Raw genomic sequence first — 23,416 nt, forward strand, 5'->3', positions numbered from 1 at the left:
ATTATCATCACGGAAGTGTCCACTTCCATGACGATAAATCGCGCATCACATAAGTGCTTTCGTCAAGGGTGACCGACACGTGGCATCCACCATAACAGAACACCGTTAAGCTATCAGATCAGGTTTTGGATCCGATAAACCGTTAACAGCCCCGACCAATGGGGATTTCCACGTGTAAAATCATCATTGGCTGGAGGAGACATGTGTCAGGTCCGCGTTGGCACATGTGTCACTCATCCAATGGGCGAGACGCGCCTATGATATGTTGACACGTGGACCGGCCCATCAAGTTTAAATGGGCCGGCCCAACTGAAGGCCCACAAGATTTTGCGGACCATAATGGGCCGGCCCAGCTAAAGGCCCACAAGATTTTGCGGACCATAATGGGTTGGCCCAGCTAAAGGCCCGCAAGATTTTACGGGCCATAATGGGTCGGCCCAGGTAAAGGCCCACAAGATTTTTTTGTGCCATAATGGGCCGGCCCAGGTAAAGGCCCACAAGATTCTGGCGGATCAAAATGGGTCGGCCTAGCTAAAGGCCCACGAGATTTCGCCGATATTAATGGCCCGGCCCAGCTGTAGGCCCATGAGATTTTCAGGACCCTAGTAGGCCAGCCCATTAACTGGTTGCCATATTTTGGGCCAAATGTCGGCCCATATTTGATCTGGTCCATTAATGGCCTGCCACGCTCCGGGCCTAATAGTGGCCCATATGAGATCCGGCTCGTTAAAAGCCTACCACGTTCTGGGCCAAATTACGGCCCAGATCAGGTCCGTCCCTTTAAGAGGCTTTGGGCTCAATTATGGCCCATATCAGATTCGGCCCGTCAACTGGACACTATGCTTTTGGGCCCACTTGTTAAAGGCCCACTTAGTAATTCGGCCTGATATTAGTTTTGGCCTATTAAGGGCTTGTTTAACATTTCGGCCCTATATTAATTTCGGCCTGTTAAAAGCCCGTCATATAGTTGGGCCTAACTACGACCCGGTTTGCATCCGGCCTGCTCGCAGTCGATATCTGATTGGGCCAAACAAGGATCGAGATAATTTTGGCCTATTAAAAGCCTGTGATTTGATTCGCACAATCATGGGCCGGGGTTCATTTCGGGCTACTGCCGGCCCGTGAGCTGTTCGGCATGTTTCAGGCCCAACCACATCGTGATTGCATGACGGCCCGATTATGTATCGTAATTTTATAGTTTGGCCGGTTTACTGCGAAGATAGGATATATATACAGTAAAATAACTGCAGCATCGTGAATAAGAAAAAACCTAGACTATACAATAAAGAAATTACGGCATATTACATCCACTAGGCATCAAAGTTCGCCACTATGATAATAAAGCACAAGCAGACAGCAGATGACATACATTGGGCATCAAAGATTGCCACTAGTGCAAATAAACACGCCGACAAAATAATATACAAAACCGACATCACTTCAATAGAGTTCAAGAAAGGTTAGCCCTACTAGGGAGCTGCCGCGCAAGCAGCTGAGCAAGATGATGAGACTGCGCTTGTTCAACACTTATATCTTCCTCACTCTGAAAAATAAACAAGCAGACAGATGACAGGTTTTGCACATAAAAGTATCAGTGTTGACAATTCATCATATTTCTTACTGACGAATAAAGTGACATAGTTTAAAATTGCATTAACACAATATGGTATTATTCAGGTCATGACATGGCAGGAAATGACATTGTGAAGGAGTTGACAGCTTCACGACACCACTGGATTACAGATCAAGAACTCATAAGTATCAATGGTTAGTGTGCTGTCAATTTATACCATTTCAGATTGGCAAATAAAGAGAAGGTTTAAATAATAGTAGAATGATATAACATTGTTCATAGTTAAGACATTGCAGAATATGACATTGTGCTATAGTGGGTAGGTTCACCACACCACTGGATTACGGATGAAGAACAGAAGCATACATGCAATGCAAAAGAAGATCACTTGCTCTGTATAGTTTAATTTACATGGTATGAAGAAGGAACTTGGTTGTACAACTGAAAACTTAAATTGAGAAAGGACAAACTTTTGTTTAGAACTACATAATAAACTTTAAACAAGCAATTTGATGCAAACACCAAAAATAAATAGCTGTTGCAGTCATGCCTAACCAAATATATACAACAAAGTTTGAAGGCTTGAGATGGACAAACTTACATTATTGGTGAAGACAGACTCTATAAAGGCCTTGTCCATGCTGATGGGGGGGGGGCAATTCAAGAAGTTTACCACAGAATCTTCTTCAAAAGCATTGCCTTTATTGTACATTTTGTTAAGAGTAAATATAGATGTCATAATATATGAAAAAATGGAGAATATTTAAGATAAGATGAAGAGTGATGCTACATAACCAAGTAGCTATAAATGTAAGTGCAGCGATACAGGCAAAAGGTACAGCCAAGAGCAATGCACAGCTAAACTTCTTCAGTACCAACCTTATGGTAAGAGTAAATATAGATCTAATGTGTAGAAAATGGAGGGCAAAGGAAAATAAGCTGCAGAGTGATGGTACATGAACAACTACCTGTCATTATAAGTACACTGATAAAGGATAGCATGTACTCACAAGAACAATGCAGAGCTAAAAAAACATTGGCATTGGATATATTCTACACTAATGTAACCATTCATACAAATTAGATAATTTGGAGCGAACAATTGATAAGCAAGCTATCATGCATACTGCTGTCACATAATGAACCAGGTATGTATGCAAGTACAATGATACAGGACAACAGGTACTAACAAGAGCAAAGCAGCGGGCAGCATATTTGCGATATCATGTCGTTCTTGTCAAACCGGAATTCTTCTTCGAGCAGATTTCCTGCAAAAAAGATCCGTAAGGCACATGCGGAAAAGTAGAAGTTCAAATTGTCATGTGATTTCATAGACAGTACCTCATCCTGGGAACGAGACCAGTGCATAACAAGGTTTTTCCATTCAATGTCTTCTAAATTTAGCACAGGAGACTTCATCGGAAATTCATTTATAGACTTGCCATCAAAGTGTGATTTCCTCAGGTAACACCGATACTGCTGCAATGCTTCCTTGAAAAGCACAAGCAAGCTTTGCTCGTCATGACTATCCAGATTGACCCTCGCCTAGTTACAACAATGTAATGTAAATCATTGATGTGTTCAATCAGCAGAAAACAGGAAAATAATAATCATGAATAATAGCACTTACATGTAAGTTAGACAGGAAGATGTGAAAATGGTGTTTGTCTTCACAATAATCTTCCCATGATGGGAATATATGCACGTAGTCCCTAACAACATTGAAAGCATTGTCTTTTAAACTGGGAATAAATGGAATGGGGTTCCAATCTGCAGGAATTGGCCGTCTCTGCAGTTGGGATAGGTCTTCGGCCGGTGGACTTGTTGTACTTTTTGCTGGAGTGGGATTTTTCTGTGGTACAGCTGGTGCTATGACAAATGAAATCGGTATACCTTTTGCTAGAGTGCAGGTCCTGTGTGGTGGGGCTAGTGGTGTGGCCAGTGAAGTATGGGTACAGTCTGCTGGAGTCGGTCCTATGTTTTGTGTCACTGGTTGTACAGCCAATATAAGTGGGGTGTTGTCTGATTTCTCCAGCACCACCATGTTTTTCAAGGACTTTGCTGGTGCTCCTTCAGGTTCGGCAATCACCCTCTTCCTTTTTGATGCCTGATGCATAAGAACAACATTTGAGTGGAAAAACATGGTATATGACAGATGGAATATGTATTGATAATGGATGGGCATGGCATCTCGACATATATGATGAGTAAACTAAGCAGATGGTGGTGCAACAAAGTAGAAGAAATGCAAGACAACATATGCAAGATACCCGCAATCAATAAAACATTGCCAAATTAGAATAGGCACCTTGATGGGTGAACAGGACATGCCATCTGCCTTTGACTCCTCGAGGTTAGAATGTTCATTAGGATCATATTCTGAACAAGAATCAACAGGTGGGGAGCGTATGAGTTTCATTGTATCCAGAATGGCACTCAATGCCTTCGTGCCAATTTTGTAAGTCATTGCAGTGTTTAGCTTCAAGAGTGGACTGCTGCTAGTGCGACACAAAGCAGCTACACAGATCATAGTGTAGATATAACGGGAAAACTTAAGCATCAGAGTAAAATCAGCAAAGTGGAACTTGCTGGAATATATGTGCTAGTATTGCCGGTATGGCTAGAAAGGCTTCGGATACCAGCTCTCTTCAAGTGAAGGTGCGGTACTGTTAATATCAGTGTAACTCTCAAAGGCGACACAGCTCCCCGCATTTCCTTGCTATTCTTATAGGATTCAAGTGGGAAGGCCACTACAAATCATATTCCTATGTTTACAAGATCCTACGAATCAAAGAGGTTCAAAGTGTCCATCACAACCGACCGTATAGACCTCTACACTACAAATGTCCCTGCTCATCTTCAGTACAAGGAACATACTGTACTACTATCATACTCCCTCCGTTCCAAAATATAAGTCTTGGTAGAGATTTCCACTATGGATCACATACAGATGTATCCAGATACATTTTAGAGTGTAGATTCACTCATTTTGGTCCATATGTAGTCCATGGTGGAATCTATACAAAGACTTGTATTTAGGAACGGAGAGAGTACATATTAAAGAAGAATGGAAGAGGAACATGGTAAAGAAGAGCAAGCAGATTTTGGATAATAAAATGTTGGTTGCGCAGTGCCCACACATGATGAACCAGAGCGCATTAAGAATGCAACTCCCAGCTGTCTCTCGACCATTTCAGGCGGTTGGATGAAGATCCTATGTCTCCTAACCCTTCTTCTTCCTCGTCTCTGATTCTTCCCATACAGAACACCGCACGGGTCGCTGGTCGGACCACCGGCCCCCACCGCCTGTGTTCCTCTGCCACCCCCACCCCCGCCCCAACCCCCACCCGCGTCGAGTTTTCTTCGTTCGGCGAGGCCCCACAACCACCCGAGCCCCTTCGATCGCACCGGCGAACTCCGGCGAGCTCTGAAAAATCAACTGACCCAATTTTGAAATTTAATCTACTGTGATTTAACTAGTGTGGAATATAAAAGGGGAAAACCATAAGCATTGGGAGTAGTGTTGAGCGTGCCATGGCGGATCTGAAGGTGCAAACCGGACAAAGGCAACTTCGCAACCAAGACAAGAAATCAGAGTAAAGCAGTGGCGATCTATTTTCTTGATGCGATAAATAAGTTGAGCAGATACGAAAGAGTACCGCCTCTGGTGTGGCGCCATGTACGCATCTGCTGAGAATTTGACGGTGCTGCGGTAGCGATTGCTGTCAGTGGCGTGGAAGCAGATCTAGGAGGGTAGACGGTCGTGGCGGGGCGCGGTGGACGAGACGGTCGTAGGAGCGGCGCCGGCAAGGTGGACGACGACGGGGATGAAGCGAGAGGACGGGATGCAACGATCCCGGCCCGAAGCCATGGATGAGAGAGGTCGATCTCTTGTAATGTACGGCGGCGTTGGGGTATCAGCTCCGGCATGGTGGAGGAGGACGGCGGTGGATGGGGTGGCGGACGGCGGCGGACGGAGGAGGGTGGGGTGGAGAGGGTGTTTTGGCGCCCACGGAGTACGAATGGGGAAAAGGGAGGTAGAGAGGAAGGGGGAACCATGTATTCAGGGCGCGCTTGTCTCAAATGCGAGGAAATTTACAAACTTAGCCCCCGTTTCAAATTTCTACTACATCACAGCAACATTAGTCGGTTGGGGATAGGACGGTAATCTCGCATACATCGAATATTTGCCGACAAGAGTTTGTTTTTGGCACCCACCGTGTATGAATATGAATCGGGGAGGGAGTTGATTTCGGCCGAGGACACACTGTGTTTTGGCGCCCACCGTGTATGAATCCGGGTGAGAGGCGGTTACGTCACGTTTGGGTGAAATTACAAACCTACCCCTATCAAAACCTATAGAAATCCAGCAGATAGGCTTTGCGTGGCAGGGATAGGCAGTAGTGATTTCCATCTCGCAGATTTTGGTTTCGGGCGGTTACTGCAACTTTTCCCGCTTCGTTCGAATTTTGCAGAGTGCACGTTTACCGTGCCAACTCAATTCGAATCCCGTTTGTATTCTATTTTTTTCGGGCGGGATCCATTTTCAATTGGAATTACATTCTATATACATCATTTTTTATATATACTTTCAAAAGCACAACACCATTTATACATAAATATGGTTTACAAATGGCATGATCTCAGATTCATAAGGTTGTATCCATCAATTTGGATTTTCAAATATTTGAAACCACTTTATGTTGAAATCCAATGTATGCATTCCTCGCTAACTATCTCCAATTAATGTGTGTTTCATGCGGGTTTTTTTTCACTTCTCAAACATGTATAATGTGTTTCACACACGCAATATATATTGTAATCCTGTTTAGACATTAATTGCATATAAACCATGCATTGTTTGTAACTGAAGAATCTATGGATCACCAATATTGATAAACTATATAACATTACACGTGTGCCCAAATTCAAATGAATATGCATGTTTGATACACCAATTTGCGTTATGATATTATCGATGTCGTGATCTCCAGTTTAAATATTTGAATCCCCTTTAATCCAGATATTCGTCTCATATAGCTATCACTCATGCTTATATAGGACTATCTCTCTGGACCTATACGCGTTCATCGTCTCTCAGGTATCTCTCGTGCTACATGTATGTCGACAATGATCTTTTATCTTTGTAACACACTGACGGTACTCTCTCCCTCGACCTTCGTCACTCTATCTCTCTCTAAGTATATCTCGCTCCCTGCTATGTGTCTCTAACTATGATTCTCCATGTGGAATCTCTTTCTCTCACACAAACACAAAACTTGGTCTCCCGGGGTCTCATTTCTCTCTATTATTCCCATGTGTGCCACTCGCACACCCCTCATACAGAGATGTCTTTCGCTCCTTAGATACGAGAACCTACGACTCTTCCTCTTCAATATCTCTTTATCACACACAAACACAAACTCTGTCTCCCAGGGTCTCATATTTCTCCATTGTTCTCTTGTATGTCACTCACACACACCCTCTCTCCCTAGAGATATCTTGCGTTCCCTCGTATGTCTCTCTAGCTATCACTCTCGCTGTGAAATATCTTTCTCTCTCGCAGACACAAAACTCCGTCTCTCTGGATCTCATTTCTCTCTGATATCTGTTTGTATGTGACTCACATGCACCCTCTCTCAATCTCTCTCACACCCACACACATAACCCAGCCTCCTGATCCACTCGACTCCTATCTCTAACGCACACTAGCTAGCATCTTTATCTTTCTATTTATCTGTTTCTCCATCAACCTTCTTTCTCGCCCTCACTCTTGATTCCTATCACGCACACTACATATGTTTCTCTCTACATGCAGTCAAGTGCCCTCTCACACACATATATAACTTCACCCTTTGAACCACTTGACGGTCATCTCCAACACCCAAACTAGCGGATGTCCCTCTAGCTAGCATATCCATCTCTGTATCTATCTATAGTTTCTCCGTCAACATTTCTTTCTCGCACGGAGTCTTGCTTCCTATCACTCACACTATATATGTCTCTCCATACATATGCACTTATAGGTTGGTCTCTTTTGCACAATCGTTGCGCCTCACTCCCTCTGCTCGCCATAGATGCATGCTCCAGCCCACGCCACTATCTCTTAAAGACAAAAACACATGCTCAATTGTCGGGCCTTCTTCCCTGCATTCTCACATGCATGCTATTGTCATACCGATCCGTCTCTCCCATGTCGTTGATCTTATGACTTATGTCTTCTTTCTTTTATCTCGATCATGCGCACGCGCACACACACACACATCTCACGTATACATGTATACCTCTCACACATGCACGTTCAAGGTCTCTATGTCTCCATGCGTAGTTAATTACCCTCAATCCTAACGCCACATCGAATCATTGTCCTCTTTTGTGCACATAACTTTCGCCTGGATGGGTAAAACACACACTCACACTTAACAATCTCCTTCTAGCTACCCCCCGCCTCTCACTCTTCCCCTATATCCCCGAAACCAATAAGACCATCCCTTTGTTTAATTCCCGCCTACATGCACCATCGATATATAGTAGTCTTCCTCGGTGTCTCTCGAACAAACACGTTCCCTCGATGTCGACTCCTCTCAAGCGCACACACCTTCTCTTCCCTCTCTACAGGCATTTTCCTCTCGCACCCCATCATTGGTGACCTCTGCCATACACATCACCTCTCTATGATGAAGCCATGCACACTTAAATTACATCCGCCACAGAGGACCCCGCGACACACACACACACACGCACACGCACGCACCCCCCCACACACACACACACACTAAGACTCCATCTCTCTCTCTCTCACACACACACAAACTAAGACTCCATCTCTCTCTCTCTCTCACACACACACCCCCACACACACTAATACTCCATCTCACACACACATGCTCTAGGCGGAGCATTTGTTCCTACCACCCTTCATCCAACCTTACCCGTAAGATAAACAATCACCTTTATTTACTTGCATAACATGGACAAATTCCACTTTACTTTAGTAGTCAGCAAACTTATCATATGTACCCTTATAAAAAAACGAGTTGGCGGTGATGGTGTGCCTGCCATCTTGTAATACAGACCGTATGATCTATATCTGAGGATAGAAAGCAAACTATGATAATTTTACAAAAGATACCCGCACCTCTCTCCACATCATTATCTCCCGCAACCTCATTGCTCAGCAATTAAAAAAGGAATAAGTCTCTAGAACAATCTAGCATGCATGGTGGCCGCTGCCGCCTGCCGGCGCCGTCCATCCCCATGCCTCCACCCATTCCGACCACCAGTCACCACCACGCTCCACTCCTCCTCACCTTATCTCTCATCTTTCATTTTTCGATGACATTCTCAAGATACCAGTTTTCCGATAAAATTCTCGAGATATCATTAGTTTTTACACATGGGATTACTCCTTCATGGGTCAATCACAACAGGTGTTTTGTAAAAACATGCATATTGATGTTCCGTGCAATGCACGAGAATCTTGCTTGTAATTATATAACGCAAATCACGAGCAGGAAGTGACATTTTTTTGACACAACCACGTTAACATGGCCACGTAAATCACTAGCTAAGTAAATACCATTATACTTATATCCCGATGCAAAAGGTTGAGTACATGTCCGAAGAGTAGAGTCGCACACACGCACTCTGTCTCTCAGTATATCTCACACACACACACCAGTTACATGACGCCCACTTAAGCAGACACGTATGGTACAATTTGTGCACCCGCGGGTACACATGATGCTGCGCATTTATTTAAGCCGGAAGGCAAACCCAAACAATAGCTGCATTCATTCCCCTCTCGCCGCCTCTTCTCTGGTCGCCGTCGCCCGGTAGCCATGGGCCGGCCGAAGGTAACAACATACGCCACACTCCCGCCAGAGGGGCGCTTTAATATGGAAATTTTAGTGGTCATGCATGCATCTTTTTGTGCTAGCACTCCTATATAAGGGTTGACCGGTCGCTTCCCGCGGACGTGCTCGGGCGGTGGAAGAGGAAGGAGAAGGGAAGCAGGCTGTGGAGTAACGTTTTTTACCACAATTTCTTAGGAAACTGAGTGCAATAATTGAGTAGTTTTGCAAACTACCAGTACTACGCCTGAAACGGCTCAAAACCTATATTCCCTTGCTAGTGCGCGCTTCCCGCTTGAAACGGTCAGCATCGCCCTGGAGCGTCAGTGCCGCATTAATGCCCGGCTAGAGCAGAGGCGACCTCTCACTGGCGCCGGCTTTGAAGTGGCGCGACGGCCGAGAGAGCGCCACTTCCCGGTGCACGCGACTGCTCCGCGTCGAGACTGGCCATAGGCCCTATTTGGATCCATGGGTTAGAGTTAGTTTGAGCTAGTTGGGGCTCAAATAGCCCTAAAGTATCCAAGCATGAGGGTTTAAATTGGAGAAAGTTGCACCGAACCCACAAAATAACTATCCCACCCAAGAGGTGCTAACTGGAGATAGTTCTCAATGGGACCACTGAAAAATCACTTTTCTCTCTCCATGAAGTGCATTTATTGTCAATCTAACCCTGTCACCCAAACACCTCTTTGGCTACAGTTAGTTCAGGGTTAGTCATGAGTTAGTCTAACCTCTAGCTAAGTTAGAGTACCAAACAGGAGCGGTATAGGACATGCAAGTTGCTCAAAGCATACAGGCAAATTCGTACGTGAAAGGATTTTTTCTTTTTGAAAACGGAACATGAAAGGAATTTTTTTTAGAATGCTCTTGGCATGTTGCTAACATGTGATAGTTAACCGACCTCAATAGATGGCAGAAACGCCAGCCCGCCGCACTTTGATAGAGACGAGGAGGGAGAAGCCATACAGGCTGCTGGATTACTAGAGATAGGTGTCGCACGGAAGCCAAGAAATATGGTGATAGTGTTGGTTAGCCATGTACTAGTATGATGTAACTACACTGGGTTGCCGTGTTTCGTACTCTTCCAGTCCACTGTGGAGATGATTGGTTAATTTTATATCACTGAATAATATTAAATATTATGAGTGCGGACGCTCCACCAAGAGGTTCCTTGCTCCTTCTCGGTCGTCCGGAATCTATGTTCTTCCACTCTATTTTTTTACATGAGCTTTTTTTCATCCTTTTGCTAACATGTGAGACATCTAGCATCAAGGTGCACATGTTATGCAAGGATTGTTCCATCTATATGAAGAACACGTGGGACTGGAACTACGAGACATACATGTACCCAGGAGTGGGCGTACGAACCTGAGTAATGTAGCGCAGTAAGTGAAGTAGAAAGGCACAAATGGTATGAACATGCATGGCATATAGGGTGTGTTTGGTTGCGTTCTCGTCTCAGCATAGTTGTTCCCTCTTCATGCATGCTCAACTCAACACCCTTCTTCATGCATGCTCTCTTCATGCATGCTTCTAGTGTATTTGTGCTAAACTAGTGTGGACTCATGCACCCTCCATACACTCTACCAAACACCCAAAAGTAGGTCGAGAAGGGAACTCTTGGGTGGCATTTGTCTCTTACTACGTACTACCACTAAATGTTGTACGTGCAATGCACGGTGATGTTATGGAGTACGTGCCTAAGTACTCTACTACTACTATATTAGTTGGAGGCACATATTAACTTCTATATTTCTTTACGTGTATGCCCCGAGACCTTCCAACTAGACGTGTCTTTCTCTCCAGGTCGCACTTTGTATCGTTCATACCACTAAGAACTACTACGTGTGGTCTCTGACCCAAAAGTGGAGAAGTGGAGACGCTCTACCACGCTGTTTTTTATGCTGGGCTCTACCACACTGTTCATGTCCCACTCCTTTCGCTAACGTGTGGGACATCCAGCATGTGCCTTGTTTGGCACCCTTCGTCGTAAGAGTTGAAACGCTAGCATTCATCAGAAATAAAAAATAATTATAAATCGGCAGTGATACTATTTTTTTTTGCGAACCAATCAGCAGTGATACTATACCACGCGGTTTCCTTGCTCCTCGATATCGGAAAGAATACTTCCGTTCGCCAACATGTGGGACGTCGACCATCCTAGTCCACTTGCCATGCACGCAGAACTCCAAGGGAGAGTCACCCAGGTCGTCGCGCCGCAGTAACAATGACTAATGAGCCGTCAAATCACAGGCCCACTTCCCACTTTGAAGTTGCTCGGACGAAGGAACCATCATGACTTCGTTGAATTCCGCTTCTTGAAGAAAACTATTGTACCAGCAGTACTGCTAGCTACAGTAGTTACTCCAACAGAGGCCTCCTTTTGTTCATAGGATAGGAATATGAAAATCATAGGAACTGAGATGACATGCATCTCAATTCCTATAGAGAAAGAGATGCCATTTGATGCTTAGGATAGGAATTTTTCCATTTAGTCTAGGCTAATGTACTGGTAATTTTCTCTAAAAACTACAGTAGTAACAAGTAGTATTGGTACATGCTTGTACTCAGACATAGACACACACACTAACTACTAGTACTACTACTCACATGCTGGCCAGACGCCGTCGTTCTCCTTCCCGGCTTTGTCGGCGACACCCCACCATCCTTGGATCTCCGCCGACCTCTCTGTAGCAGCGCGCGCATCCTTTTCTTTCTTGTGACGGCGGGCCTCTCTTTTCTTGAGTGCTTTCTGACTTTTCCGCTCCCTCTGTGCGGCTTTGGCCGCCTCTTGCTCTACCGCCCATTCGGCCTTGGCATCTTCAAATTCCTCCCACATAGTTGTGAGGTCGTGAGCGGCGATGAACTCGGCACGGCGGGATGCCATCTCTTCCCTACCATTTTGTGTGCGGTCATGGGCGGCGAGGAACTCGGTGTGGCGGGATGCCATCGCTGCCTTACCGGTTAGTGTGCGGCGCGGTGGCATGAACGACGCTTGGTGAGAGCTCTAGGGTGGAGTGGCCGGACAACCGTATAGTGCATTGGTTTGTCAAGAGCTCAAGGACAGAAGACGAAGCAAATTTGGATTCCCCTTCAATCCTGGTCATTTATTACCGAGTAAAATGCATTGGCGGTCATCGAACTTGTCTTGATAGCTCACTTTGATCATTGTATACGAGATATGGTGATTATACGATCATTGGCTCAGCGTATAGCTCCGTATTTGTCTGGTTGACCAGTCAAACAGTCCGCATGCGCCTCATCAGCTCGTGTTCTTTATCTATCTACACAGGCCTACCTGTCAATGGAGAAAGAAATACTGTAAAAAACCAAAATTATGCGTATGTGGGGAATCAAACCACGGACTTGTCGCTGCAACGCACCCTCGTCAGCCAAATGAAAATGAAATACTTCGCGTCAGACACTCACGCTCACGCTGTCAAAACATGCTAATGCATGCACGTCGCCCTCTAAATCAAAGTCCTCCTCATGGCGCAACGCAAACGGCGAGCCCATCACCTGCGCGCCCCGGTGGTGCCTGACATTACTGTTTAGACGTTTGATGGAGGCCTACGTGAACGCCGAGCATGTATTCACCTGGCTCAACACCAACGGTCATACTCGGACCGCCTTGCTCATGTATATCATCCATCACAATGACAATATATAAAACAGCCTAAGCTAGAGAGAGTACTATGGTAGTATGGTACGGAGTATGTACTATCGTGAGCGACCCATCTTATTGCCACTGCACACCGAAACCCCTTCCATTGCTAGCGCGTGCTTCCCACCTAAAACGGTCATCGTCTCTCCAGAATGTCAATGCCGCATTCACCGGACTTAACTGCAAGTGCAATTGGTGTGTCACTGACATGTGGGCCAGATGCCCGTTGGGACCACATGTCAGTAACCCAAACGCATCTGCAGTTAAGTCACTGAAGCAGCGTCCGCATTCACGCCCGACGAACCTACTCCGGCGCCAGTTGTCCATCCGTCTGCCGCGGCTCATTGCCATTCGCCAGCTATATTAACTTGAGCCCCAGCTCACAGCCATAGCCAAAGACCCACATTTATTCTCCTCCGGTCCCTTCCTTCTGTCGGGACCACTTCAACCATGGCCTCCTGGTGCTCCGAAGCTCTCTTGGACGTACTGTCGCAAGAGCAGACGAGGGACATCAGTGGCTCTGCTCCAGCGCGCTCCAAAGCTCTCTTCGACGTACTGTCGCAGGAGCAAACGAAGGAGATCGCAGAAGCTTGGTTGAAGGCCACCGCTACTCCACTCAGTCGATGCCAAGCTTGGTGGGGTAAACATCGGCAGTTGATTAGCCGCTTGATGGCGACGTGGAGGCGGAAATCTTCAGAACCTTGTGCTCCGAAGGAGGAGGTTATCGAGGCGGATGAGGAGGAGGAAAAGGCAATGTTCGACTTTCTCGGGTTCATGGCCGGACATGGCGGTCGGGCGCCGGCGATCGTTTAGATTAGGTTTACAATAGATTTTAGTACAGTTTGTGCGAAATATGTAATGAATTTCGTCCAGTTTGTAGGAAAAGTTTTTGAAATGTTCGTAACTGCACCACGCGAGCGTTCACAACTGCCACGTTCGGGTTGCGCTTGGCTCTTCGCCTCTTCGAGAAGACGAACAATGATGTTACTCCTACTTCTACAATATCGAATCCACTGCTGCATGTCCGTCCACCTCGTGCAGGAGGGATAGCGTGTAGCAAAAGCTTCTACTTACTGCTCCTGCCTTTGCTTCTATGATAGGTGGGCCCAACAGGTGGTTGGCCCTCCTATCATGCTGCCAAAGGCAGGTGCAGTTAAGGCACCGAAGCTCAGTCTGCGAGGGAGAGGGTGTTGTAGTAATCAAATTTCTCGGTCTTGTATGAGTTGATGCAACACATCAAAGCACTGCACTCGATATAAGTCTTTTTACACATTTCAAATGGGCTACTTCGTATGTAGGAGTATAGATATTCTGCTTCGTATGTAATCACTTCTTGCAATCTCTAAAAAGACTTATATTTGGAAACGGAGGGAGTACAACGCATGCATGCATGCCGTGACTTTCCTTTTGATACTTGCATGTGTTGGTTTGATGCACCTTACCAAATTTTGACTATAAATTTAACTAACCAAATTTTCATGCATGTCACAAAAAATTATGGGGCTGTTTGGATTGTGACTATGTTTGTCTTATGTTGCCACATTATTTTTCCCAGACTTGCCACACTTGCCTAACCTGAGTTGCTCAAATTGTTAGACACACTTTGGCTTGCCTAAGGGAATCTTGCCACAATTTTTGTGTCTATGACATGCGGGGTTCACTGCTAATAAAAAAATTCTTGTCTTAGGTGTGGATAATAATAAAGACTTATATTTAGGAACGGAGGGAGTAGAAAATATAAATAATAATGGATGTTGGGGCAACCCACGTTTCCGCTAATTTTAGCCGTGGGCTTGTTCACAATTTTTATGAGGGGGTGGTTGTTCATTTAATGGAGGGACTTGTAGTACCAGACTTGAACGATACAAAGTGCAACCTGGCACACCGTAACACCACTTGGAACAAGCGGGTAGCTATCTCAAAAAACAATCAACAACTAAAAAACTGTGACCTGGCATGTAGTAGTACACAATTTTAAACAATTGTTTTGATGGAGTGAAAAAGGAAAACTACCCCACTACGTATATATAGGCCGAAGCCTCCGCGCTTGCTTGCTAGGGTTGCTCTATTCACACACTCTCATCCTCTCCAGATCTACACAAGATAGGGGTAGTAACACTGTCTTTCTCCCTTCAAAAAACATTGGCTTTCTATCCTCACCACTGGTTACAGATCCGGATGTATCCCCCTCCGTCGGTGAAGGGGAGGAGGGGCAGCGTTTAGGCCGTCGTCGACAACGAGGGAGCAGACCCACTACCGGCCGCACCGTTATCTCTGGCCGAGCGCCGACGCGGGAGGTCCTCCGATCCCTTCGTCGTTGCCTGTGGGCGGATCCGGCCTCCCGCCGCCCACCTATCCACATCTCGACGACCTTCAGGTATATCTTCGTTCGAAACCGCCTTAGCTCTACTTCCCCAGCTTGCTACGTCGCTGCATGTGCATCATTTTCTACCTCTCGGCCCCTCTCGATCGGATGGTCCAATGTCACATATTTTTTTCTTCTATTGTTAGAGGTAAAGCTACTTCATGGAGTCGAATCTTGTACTCCCTCTGTCCGAAAATACTTGTCATTGAAATGGATGTATCTAGATGTATTTTAGTTCTAGACACATCCATTTTGATGACAAGTAATTCCGGACAGAGGGAGTACTTGGTTCAAACAAGAAATAAAGTGGGGGTGGGGGAATTTAGTATGTACATCGGACTTGGTACAAACAGGAAGGAAAGGGGGTGAAAGTAGTACAAACTGGTCATCCAACCGGTCTCTTAGTCGAAAAGGGAAATATAGGGGTAACGCTATACATAGTGGTATGACCAGGACTAGATTTTCTATCCACGCATAGGAGTAGGTGGCTATAGTGAACAAAAATGGCACCAACCCAGATATGTTTCTTGGATGTTTGTTTCTCGGGGCAACAAACTATGAATCACCACTTTATGCCCCTATTTACATACATGGTGCTAGACTGCAGGTGCACCCACTGTCCCATGCCCTTATACCAAATATTTAAGCTCCGTTCGGAATAAAGGGGCAGAAAACATAGGTCTTGATGAAAATAGAGGAATAGGAAAGGAATGTAGGTATAAAACTATGGAACAGTGAACCGGAGGAAACTCTCAAGAGAATGTGTTCGGATGGACTACAAAATGTACAGATTTGTTTTTTTAGAGTAGCATGCTTGGCGGTATGAGATGCTATTTGTTTATTCAGCTGCACAGTGACTACTCTTGTCCTCACCTCATGTACCACACATAGGTTGATTTTTTTTATTCCGGCAACACAGCACAGCAACCTGTCTAACGCATGGCAGCGAGCGCCTGCCTCGGGCTTCCGCCCAAAAAATGAGCAGCACGTGGATGTTTCTGATCCTATGGAATCAGTACTACCAGACCAGCTTTCCTATGAAACACTATTCACCTTTCCCGTGTTCCGAACGGTTGGAAGGGAAAGAATACCGTAGGAATTGTGTTCCTATGAAAATCCTGCACCAAACCTGTGAACCGAACGCAACCTTAGCTGTTCTTAATCTAATGTCCCTGGTAAAAATGAAGCCATACCACTGTTATAAGCCATGACAAGTTTAGCCAAATGTTTTTGCCTGTAATTGTTTGAGACTCTGACTGTTTCCTCTGTGCCTTTTTGTGCAAACAGGGATATCCAATTCACCTGGTTGTTGTTGTGACCTTTTGGTGCACTACACAGAACTCTTCTTAAAAGAAGTGACTTTTGTGTTGTTTAACTGGAATGTCAGAATGGAACAGTTGGTTCATTTTGGTGGAACTGCACAAAGGGAGATTTGTGTTCCAATCCTCATCATCCATATTGGCGCCATAACCTTTCTTTAGGTAAGAATGATATTTAATGCATGTGTTCATCTCTATTTTCCGACTGCCATGAGAAAATAATGTTGTTTTTTACTAGTACACTTGTACTCCCTCACTGACAAAACCAATTCTGAATTAGAAGGCCAATCATGTACTTGGTTTCACCAACTGGTGAGGAGAAAGAGAAACAGAGCATGAAGAGGAAGAAGAAGAAGAGGAAGAAACAGTGCCAAGGCGATCTTGCTGAAGCCAGAGGCCTCGATCGAGGCCATTCAAGGGCTCCGGCAATGACTACCTTACATGTGAGACAATCCTCCAGGGAGCCCTTCCACTTCTGTTGTCTCACTTAATTAATTAGGAGTACTTAAGTACCACTAATTTATTACTGCCTAATTTTCCTGTTGGAGTTAAACAAATCTTTAGTAGGACCCTATGCTGAATCATGTATGTGTGTATGTTTGTCTATGGAGATGAATCATGTGGTGGAGCAGGGAGGGAATATTATTAGTGTCATGACATAATAGTGCTATTGTTTTGCATGTCAATTTATTTCCATTGGTTCAATGAGGCAATGTTTTGCGTATTGTCCATCATGAATTTGATGCTACTGTTTGAGTAATATGCTAATGTCTTCCTATCCTTTCTCACTAAGATAATGAAGGTTTCACCTTGTTCCTACTTGTGCAAACAGGGATCATGTTGTGCCAATCATACATTTTAGTGGAACTACACAAGACAATACAATGAACTGTCTCCCAGCCAGTGCTTTAACTCTGCTGGAAGTTCTTGGTAATCTTTCGATATAATCTCAGCACTGGTAAACAAGAGTGATTTCAACCATACATTTGAAGTGCACAAAAATATATACTATTGTGTGATTCCAGTGAGTGCTTTATCATCTCTTATGGGACTACATGAATAATCTTTTTTTTCTCAGGTTGGTACGGGCCTAAGGCCTTCATCCATATTAGTTTGCTGTCATCTCTATTTGTATCGTGCTACTGTCATGAGAAACTCCTTTATCTTTGCACGTTAAAGTTTTGCAACCTATGATAAATGGCAATGCTTTGAGTGTTGAGTTGAGCTAATTGGCACTGATTAAATAAACTAATACCTCTCTTTAAGCAAGACTACTATGTTGCTAACTTTACCCATTAAGATAATGAGGGTGCTTCTATTTGTTAGTGTATGTTTCATCAACTAGTCCCACTATTACAGTAATCTCACTCTCTCAATATATGTGCCAATAGGGATGCTCGATTTTGGTGGAACTGCACAAAAACTTTGGGTGCTTCATTGCCTCGACAGCTTCCGTCCTTTCCTTTCAGTCGCTAATCTCTGCTTGCTTTCTTCCTTTGCTATCAGTCGCTTGGCTTATCTCGGCTTCTAGTCAAAGGAAATAGTAATTGATATGCTACCTCACACAGGTTGGTACTGGTCTTTATCGTGATTATTGTGCTTGTCATATGTATTGGTAATTTGGTATTCTGCTACTGTTTGCAATTTCATAAAGGAGTAATTTGGAGCATGAACTCGCTGGCAAATCATTACATCCGGTGATTTCAATAGAACTGCACAAAATGATCAGATGGACAGGTACTTATGCTGCTGCTATGTACTCCAAAGTTCACTCAGACAAGCATCGATGTTGACAAGAAGTGCCTATATTCATTCGAGTATCAACCGACGTCAACCAATTGTCAAACTCCAAGTATTAGGAGAGTGAACGCCAAAAATATTGCTTGGTGCATAGCCTAGAAAAACGCAGTCCAGTCTTTGGTCCCAACTTGTGCCTTTTGGTTATCGGCACATATGGTAGCGAACTATATGCATGGAGTCTAAAGATTCCAGACAAGTTGGTTGACGCGTATATTGATCTGGCACTTAATCAGTCTGCACGCCAAGGATGCTCCATTTCAGTTGAACTGCACAAAAATTTGGGTGGTTCATTTTCTCAACCGCCTCCTTTCTCGTCTACAATGTAGAATTTTGGCAAGATACAGGACCAAGATGAGCCAGTAAACTAGTTGGATGAAAGTAGTGGCCAAGTTGCTCAAACCTCCCTTGGCACAAGGCCACTATTTGAGGATAAACCTACAAGCAAAGTTCAGATTGTCTGTGATGCCTCTTATGTACTCGAAAGTTTACTCGTAGAAGAACTAATTTTAGCAAGAAGTACCTCCGATTGAACACCATTTACCAGTCTGTACCCTAGGTAATTAAAGTTCGTCCATGGACCATATTGGCTGTGATCTCAATCATTTGGATGCATAAACATACTGAACATGTGTATATTGATACGTCTCCAACATATCTATAATTTGTTATTGCTCCATGCTATATTATCTACTGTTTTGGACTATATTGGGCTTTATTTTCCGCTTTTATATTATTTTTGGGACTAACCTATTAACCGGAGGCCCAGCCCAGAATTGTTGTTTTTTGCCTATTTCAGTGTTTCGAAGAAACAGAATATCAAACAGAGTCCAAACAGAAAAATCCTTTTTGGAACGTGATTTTCTTCTTGGATAAGACCCAGGAGACTTGGACCCTACTCCAAGAAGTACCGGAGGCGGTCACGAGGGTAGGGGCGCCCCCCCTACAGGGCGCGCCCCCTGCCTCGTGGGCCCCTCGGTGCTCCACCGACATACTCCTTCCTCCTATATATACCCACGTACCCCAAACGATCAGAACAGGAGGCAAAAACCTAATTCCACTGCCGCAACTTTCTGTATCCACGAGATCCCATCTTGGGGCCTGTTCCGGAGCTCCGCCGGAGAGGGCCGTCATCACGCAGGGCTTCTACATCATCATAGCCTCTCCGATGAAGTGTGAGTAGTTTACCTCAGACCTTCGGGTCCATAGTTAGTAGCTAGATGGCTTCTTCTCTCTTTTTGGATCTCAATACAATGTTCTCCCCCTCTCTTGTGGAGATCTATTCGATGTAATCTTCTTCTTTTGCGGTGTGTTTGTTGAGACTGATGAATTGTGGGTTTATGATCAAGTCTATCTATGAACAATATTTGAATCTTCTCTGAATTCTTTTATGTATGATTGGTTATCTTTGCAAGTCTCTTCGAATTATCCGTTTGGTTTGGCCAACTAGATTGGTAGTTCTTGCCATGAGAGAAGTGCTTAGCTTTGGGTTCGATCTTGCGGTGTTCTTTCCCAGTGATAGAAGGGGCAGCAAGACACGTATTGTATCGTTGCCATCGAGGATAACAAGATGGGGTTTATTTCATATTGCATGAATTTATCTCTCTACATCATGTCATCTTGCGTAAAGCGTTACTCTGTTTTTAACTTAATACTCTAGATGCATGCTGGATAGCGGTCGATGAGTGGAGTAATAGTAGTAGATGCAGAATTGTTTTGATCTACTTGTCACGGACGTGATGCCTATATACATGATCAGGCCTAGATATTCTCATAACTATGCTCAATTCTGTCAATTGCCCAACAGTAATTTGTTCACCCACCGTATAAAACTTATGCTCTCGAGAGAAGCCACTAGTGAAACCTATGGCCCCCGGGTCTATTCTCATCATATCAATCTCCATCACTTTTATACTGTTTTGCTATTTACTTTGCTTTTACTTTTACTTTGCATCTTTATATCAAAAATACCAAAAATATTCTATCTATCATATCTCACTCCTGTTGTAGCGACCAGACCTCAAACAGTCTGATCTCTGTGCTCAGGTGTCATCCCTGGATCAATAATGCTGACACCACACAGTACTTGAAGGATTTATAACAGAGTAGCAATCACACACTTATTACATCGAGTGTCTCAATAGAGAACTTAATACAATAAATATGGCTTAAGGCCATCTAATAACGATAACAGCGGAAGGCTTGGAAGATAAGTGAGTCCATCAACTCCAACGGCATCACTGAGTACAGAACCACAACCTAAAAACTCCTTAATCATCGTCTGAAAAGTCTGCAACCTTAACGTTGCAGCCCGAAACGGGTCAGCACATGGAATATGCTGGCAAAGTAACACATAGAGAGTAATGGAATGAAGTAGCTATACTATATGCATATTTGGCTGGTGGAAAGCTCTATGGTTATAGTTTTGCGTAAAGCTAATTTTTCCCTACTGCAAAGGAATAAATTTTATTTCCTTAATCATGGTAGTTGTTAATTGGGATTGAGAATGCTGTCAACCATTCTCAATCCCAATTAAGCATCATCATTAAGCAAAACCCAACAAAATTAAATTTTAGAGTAACATGTTGAGATTCACATGATAATCCAAGTACTAGATACTCAAGATGTCCATAACCGGGGACACTGCTAACCATGATTAGTTTATACACTCTGCAGAGGTTTGCGCACTTTTCCCACAAGACTCGATCGCCTCCATTTGGTTTCTCGCACTACACGATGTTTGAGAAACGGATGACCGAGACATAGTCTTTCAGAAGCGCTAGCACCTTACGATGGATAGACCGTTACACCTACTTTCCCCTACATCTGCTAGTCTACCCTGTAAGAGTTCGCACGACTTAATCAACTATGCTAGAGCCCATAATAGCTTGTGGCTGCACACGGAAGTTTCTAGTATGAAAAATCTCATGATCCCTTTGGGCCTGGTTGGCGGTCCATAAAGAAAAACGGGCAATCCTGGAATACCCAGGTACCTCACTCCACCCAGATGTGTGTTTAAGTTGCCACCTTAGATAAACCATTAAATTAGCAAACTCACATCTGTCATGGACATCACTCACACAATCCACGTCTACTAGCATAGCATGGCATAATAGGCAAACGTAGAAGTAACTCCCAAAGGTTTGATAATACAACAGGTAATAGGTACTATCTCAACTACTTCCCATCCCACAATTTAATTAGATCCTAATCATGCAATGTTTGAGGACTGATCTAATGCAATAAAACTGGGTAGTAGGAGGTATGATCAAAGTGTTACTTGCCTTGCTGATGATCCGCGAAACCTAGAGATTCGAAGTAACAGGCGGCGCACTCCGGGTATTCTATCGCAGACAAACAAACAAGCATACAATAAGTATTCATCTAATGCACAGGTAAAACTCAAATAAGAGATCTAGCTAGAAGGTTCAACTTAAGAACTCTGGTTTGCAAAAAGAATCAAATGAAACGAAGCAACGAAAGTCAAACGGCAAAAGAAACAGGCTTCGTTTACTATTCTAGATCTAGGGTAATTTTTACAGTGGTAAAAACTTGTTTAAGTTGGTTAAACGGATATAGGGTTTCGAGATGAAACTCCAGGCACTTGAATCGCCTGATTCTGATAAACGAGCGAAAAGTTGTACTAAAATGAAAATCGGATCAGAAATCGCGATCAGAAAAATCACGGATTTAATCCGAGAAAAGAAAAAAACGACGAACGTTCGCTAGAACGAACGAACGAACGAACGCTATTTAAATAAATTGGAAAACCCGATCTATTTAAAAAAACCGAAACTAAACAAAAACCAAACAAAACTGTCAGAAAAACCGAACGGTTTTTTCAGAAAAAAACCGGCGTCTAGAAAAACTACCCGGCAAACTCCGGCGACAGATCCGGCGGCGGCAGCGGGGCGCCGGCGGTCGGCGGCGGTCAGCGGCGGCGGCGGCAGTCGTCGGCGGCAGCGGCGCGGGGCGGCGGCGGGGGGCCTGGGACTAGGGTTTGGGGAGGCTCCCGGGCCGGGCTCCCGGCTTATAAAGCCTGGACGGGCTTAGTGTCCAGGTCGAACACGGCGCGTAGGTCGGTTGTGTTTTTTTAAAATATTCCGGGCAGAAAAAAATAATAAAAGAAATACTAAACGGACTCCAAAAATCCCGAAATAAATTTTCCCAGGCTTCTAAAATCAAGCCGCACAAGGTGAACATTTATTTGGGGCCTAAATGCAATTTTGAAAAACACACATTTTTCCTAAATTCAAATAAAATAACGAAAAACTCCGATATAAAATCTTATTTGATTTTATTATTAAATCCTCAATATTTCTTTATTTTGGGAAAGTCATTTTATTCCCTCTCTCATATTTTTGTAATAGAAATAATTGATGATAAAATAATTAAAATCAAATGATCCTATTCTCAAAATTTGAGAAAACTCAAATATGAAAATAACGAAATCTCCAACTCTCTCCGTGGGTCCTTGAGTTGCGTAGAATTTTTAGGATCAAAGTCAAAAGCAAATAAATTATGATATGCAATGATGGTCTAATGTATAACATTCCAAATTGAAAATTTGGGATGTTACAAACCTACCCCCCTTAAGATGAATCTCGCCCTCGAGATTCGGGTTGTCTAGAAAATAGGTGAGGGTGGTCCTTGAGCAAATCTTCCTCTCGCTCCCAGGTGGCTTCATCCTCCGTGTGGTGGCTCCACTGAACCTTACAAAACTTGATAACCTTGCTGCGGGTGACTCGGCTGGCAAACTCGAGAATCTTAACTGGTTTCTCCTCATAGGTCAAATCACTGTCCAACTGAATTGCTTCCAGTGGTACCGTATCTCTCAGCGGTATG

Source organism: Triticum dicoccoides, chromosome 1A (assembly GCF_002162155.2).
Source record: "Triticum dicoccoides isolate Atlit2015 ecotype Zavitan chromosome 1A, WEW_v2.0, whole genome shotgun sequence".
Lineage (NCBI taxonomy): Eukaryota > Viridiplantae > Streptophyta > Magnoliopsida > Poales > Poaceae > Triticum > Triticum dicoccoides.